Here is a 5,126-nt window from a genome sequence, read left to right as displayed (position 1 = left end):
AACGACTAGTTTTTTACACATGGTATATTTTTTATTTTTGGATGACTTTAAAAGAATGAATTTAAAAAGAAAATGAATTAAAAGGAAAATGAATTTAATATTAATTTATGTTTGTGTCTAACGACTAGTTTTTGACACATGGTATGTTTTTTTATTTTTTGGATTAATTTTAAAAAGAAAATGAATTTCAAAAGAAAATGAATTTAATATTATATTTTGTTTTTTAGTTTAAAATCTCCACCATTGATTTTTCTTTTTCAAAATCCAATGGTCCAAATTAATTGTGGTTTCTAAAAATTTTTCCATCTCTATATAAACTATCTTCCTCTCCAAATTTTAAACCAATAAATTTTACATTTTATAATCCTCCAAAACTCAAAAGTTCCATTGTTGCTCTAAGTTCCCAATTTTTTTTTTTAATCTTATCCTTGAGAGGGTGTTATTGTATTATGAGAATAAATTTGTTGAGTGTTAAACTTGTAAATCCATTGTAGTGAGAGTTGTATTGTGTACTTAAAAAATTCTAACATTTGTAACGGTTTGATCTTAAACCGTAGAAAGGATCGGGTTTGCTCTTGAACCCGTAAAAGGAGCAATGGTGTAACGGTTGGGCTCTAATCCGTGGAAAGAATCGGAAAGATTTTAATCAAATTCCCAAGAGGTGCTTGGGGAGTGGAGTAGGTCGAGTTTGACCGAACCACTATAAAAATTACGGGGTCTTCTTCTCTAACTATTTCCTTTTTATTTTTGCAATTAATTTAAGCAATTTATTGTATGTTTTAGTTTGTTCTTATTTATTTGCTAAAATTTGATAGAATTAAATTATCACATTTTTTTCATCTTATTTGTTGCATAAATTGAATTTTTCTTATTATTTATAAAAAATGTATTAATTAGTTTAATTGGGTTAATTTAGAAAAAAAAGTTTAATTAAACCTTATTCATCCCTCTAGGGTTGCCATATCGATCCAATAGTATACACTTTAACAACCATATAAAGAATAAGTGAAAAGAATAGGGAAAAACTATTATTGAAGGTAGATCCCGTTGTTGAAAAACGTTAGCCATGCCTTGATTCATTCCTTGGGATGAACGAACGACTTCCAAGCACTCTCCTCACCTTATGACCTCTTCATTGCAGCCAAAACGCTCCAAAATTAGATGTGATAGATGGATGAAAATCATAAAATAAATATGAAAAAGTTTCTAAATTTAATGTAGCATCGTGATGCCGTCATGCCTTCTTCTGCAGTCTTTAACTGCAATGTCGCAGCACTGCTTCCTAGTGTTGCAGCGCTGCCCAAAACAATACTCTCAGGTTTGGGAGCTGCAACACCCCCTTTTCAACACCTTTGTCCCTCTTTCCTTTCCTACTTTGTGGAGTTAGCCCATTCTTGTCTTAAGGTGTTCATGGGTTGGGTTGAAAGACTTTTTAGACCCAACTCAATTGTTCAAGTTATAAGTTCTTTCAACCCAAATAACCCTTATTAAAAAATGAACCGAACCGAGCTATGAAATATTTGGGTTGGGTTGATTCAGATTAATCGGGTCATTTGTTTAAAATTTTATTATAAAAAGAAGCACAATGTAAATATGTAAAAATCTTATTTAATTATTTTCATATATTGAATTAAGATTAATAACTTAATTTCAATTTAAATAGTGAAAATTTTCTTTCTAAAATGCAAAGAAACTATTTTAAGAATTGTTGAAAAATAAATTATTCAAAAAATATTGGAATTAAATGAAATTAAAATCAATATATGTATAAATAATTGTGTTATAAATAATAAAAAAAATATATTTTAAAGGTAATAATAAATTTGGATTGGTTCGAGTTGGTTTGGATTATATTAGGTGAACTCCTGAACCAACCCAACCCATAAATTTTTCATTTATTTGAACCCAACCCAATCCAAAGGAGTTGATAACCTAACCCAAACCGCGCGAGTTGGGTTGGGTTGATCGGTTTTTTCAGATCATCGAATTTTTTGAACACCCTTACTTGTCTTTATTAAGTAAAAAATGAATTATTTTCCCTCTATTGAACTCCAAATCTCATTCTTTTGTTCAACTCTTGAAAATCACTAATAAACAATATCAAATTTTTAATATTAAATAAAAAATCTAAATTAAAAGAAAAATAAAACACTTTTCAAATACTTTTCAATCGTATCAAGCGGTTGTTTCAAACAAGTATCCTATGTTCATAAATTTTAAGAAATTAATTGATTATTATGATATCAAATTTCCTTTGTCGTTTATATTTATTTACTTTGGTTAATTTATATTGCAATGGATACAAAAGCTTTTGTTCTATCACAAAAATAATACAATAAGAGATATTTAAAGGTATGTGAAGAAGATGGAATATGAAAGTGGCTCTTATTTTTCTTAAAAAAAATGTAAGTAGCAAATTGTTCAAAAGCTTGGTGATTTGCACATGAAGATCTTAGATTCTAAGGGGAAAAAACAATCCAAAGAGACCAACAAAAAAGATATTACATTAAAACAAATGGCCATTTTGGTGTGATTTGCATCCATTATTGTTTTACAATAAAGCAATCACCACATGTATTTCTTTATACAACTAAAGGATTTTCCTCTCTTGGACATTCAAACTTTTTATGTGGATTCTATATGTAATGTGTCTATTTCCCACTCACACTTTGCAACATATGTGCATCTTAAAAATATATATGTTATTCTAGTTCTTTTAATTTTAATTTATTCCTTTTGGTCTCATTTTCACTCCTTAAAAGTTTGCTCTTGTTCATTTTGTTCCCACTAAAGAAAACTTTTGAATTTATGACCGTAGCACACTTGTTTGCAATCCGGCATGTGGTAGCTGTGGAAAGTATTTGAAAAGTGCTTTATTTACCTTTAATTTAAAATTGTTTTAACTTAATATTATAAGATTTGATGTTGTTTGCTAGTAATTTTGAAGATTGAACAAGAACGAGATTTGGAGTCAATAGAACGAAAATGACCCATTTTTGCCTAATAAAGATATGAAGGGACTAATTCCACAAAGTAGGGAAGAAAAGAGAACCAAAGGTGTCAAAGAAGGGGCATCGTGGTCTACACGTGGTGCCCAAAGGAGTTGCATTTTGAGCAGCATTGCAATGCTACGTTTATAACTTGCCTAATTTTTTGCGACAGGGTCCTCACAATATAAAGCGTGTTGTGACGTCGCACCATTTTTGTTGAAAAATTTTCCAATTAATCCTAGGGTTTCTAGTTGTCCTTGACATTGAATTTTAGAGACCTAGAGAGTGTTTTGGTTGCAAAGAAGAAGGCATAAAGTGAGGAGCGTGCTTGAAGGACGTTTGTTAATCACAAGGTGCAAATTAAGATGTGGTTAATGATCTTCAACGACAAGGACACTCATTTATAGTGGTTTTTCCTTGCTCTTTTCAATTTCTGTAACACCCTAAGCTATCATGTAAAATTTTCATGATTGTTTGGATAGATTGGAATGCGAGATTTAAATAATTGATTAAATTAATTTTAATTAATTGGAATTTAATTTGGCACGCGAATAAAAAATTAGATTATTTTATTTAGATAATTCAATTTATTTTTGTGGATGAAAATTTAAAATAGTTTGGAAGGAAAATTTGAAATATTGGATTTATTTGGGTCATGAATAAAAGATTTTGGTTTTTTAAAGAAAAGAATTAGGATTTTGGAGTTCAAAAGAATGCGGAATTTAGAGAGGAAAAGAGAAAGTTGGAATTAAGGGAGGAAAAGGGAGGAGGGAAAGTATCTATGAAGGAAGTGTTGAGGTTTGATAGGAAGGGTAAGTTGAACCCTCGATTCATTGAGCCATTTAGAATCCTAGAACGGATCGACCCTGTAGCTTATCGACTAACCTAGGTTTTTTTATGTTTTCATGTTGAGAATGTAGTAGTGGACCCATCTCATATTATATGCAATTAAATTAAACACTTTCTCTTTCCCTCGGTACTCGCACGTAACCCCTCCCCAAGTTACCTCTTCCCCGTTTCGCGTAGAAGGCCAGTCGCGTGCCTCCCTTCTTCGCTGGATCTGATCACCGATTCGCCAGACCCACGCCGTTGTCCTTCAAGTCGCGTGCCTCTCCTTCTCGCGTCCGAAGCCACCAACACCGTTTTTGTTTTTTTCATGCCAATCGTCGAAGATTTGCGCCTAGCCGTCCGCGCCTCCCCTACTTTCACGAGCACCGCCAGATTTGTTCCACGTCGTTTCTTTCTACCGGCTTTAGACGTTCATCCAGTCGCCATTTCTTGGGTTTTCTATCGGATCTTGAATTTTTGTGGAGTTTTGGGTATGTTTTTGTAAGTTTGGTTAAAATATTAGATTAGTTCTTGAGGATTAATGTCTACCAATTCAATGTTTGATACCTTCTATGTTTGGATTCTTTCTAGAATCAAGAATGGAAGGTTATTGAGGTGTTGTCCATCAATTTTGAGAACGATTCCAACACAGTTTGGGTAAGTGATTGGATCTTGGAACTGTAAATTTTGGTGTAATTTGGGTGATTGGGAATTTTGACCTTAGGTGGAAATCCTAATTGTGGTTTATGACTTAAGACTTGGTTTAGTGATCTTTTGGGCAAACACAAGTTAAAGTTGATCGTGTTGAGGTTGATGCCTAAATCTCGTAGGGTCTGTAGTTTGTAAACATGTGTATGAACAAATATTTGTGATGTAATAATATGAGATATTTTCTTCACTTTGTCTATGAAATATGAGATATTTTAGTTGCATTAATCACAAACCAATAAACTAAGATCCCTGGTTATCGTTGTAACTTAAGCATGTATGTGGAGACATACAAGTGGATCGTGCCTTAAGTGATAATTGAAATAGTCTGTAGTATATGGATAAAGGAGGGAAACTCTATCCTTGTGACACTATGGATACGACCCGTTTTGTAGATGTTACACGTGTTGTAAAGTGCTACAAATGGTCTGATTCTGATAATTCATGTGGAGACATGCGAGCGGGTATCCTATACAAAAGAGTTTATATAAGACTAGACCACGAAATGTTTAGTCTCATTATATAACGCCATTTATGACAGAGACTTTCATTTCACTAGGATAACCATAGGTAACATGACCTTAATCCTGAGTGAGTTGG

The 5,126-nt window shown here is 32.4% G+C and overlaps 1 long non-coding RNA gene across 1 annotated transcript; it reads left to right on the top strand.

Annotated features, from left to right (window-relative positions):
• The first annotated feature begins 2,524 nt into the window (after positions 1-2,524).
• LOC120070062 (uncharacterized) lies at positions 2,525-4,716 on the top strand. The gene is made up of 2 exons (XR_005479778.2): positions 2,525-4,309; positions 4,410-4,716. It is a non-coding gene; the product is annotated as an uncharacterized LOC120070062 (long non-coding RNA).
• Positions 4,717-5,126: the final 410 nt, after the last annotated feature.

The sequence above is a fragment of the Benincasa hispida genome, chromosome 1 (assembly GCF_027475165.1).
Source record: "Benincasa hispida cultivar pf3 chromosome 1, pf3_genome.v1.1, whole genome shotgun sequence".
In the NCBI taxonomy this organism is placed as follows: Eukaryota; Viridiplantae; Streptophyta; class Magnoliopsida; order Cucurbitales; family Cucurbitaceae; genus Benincasa; species Benincasa hispida.
This window is presented reverse-complemented; position numbering and strand designations above follow the sequence as displayed.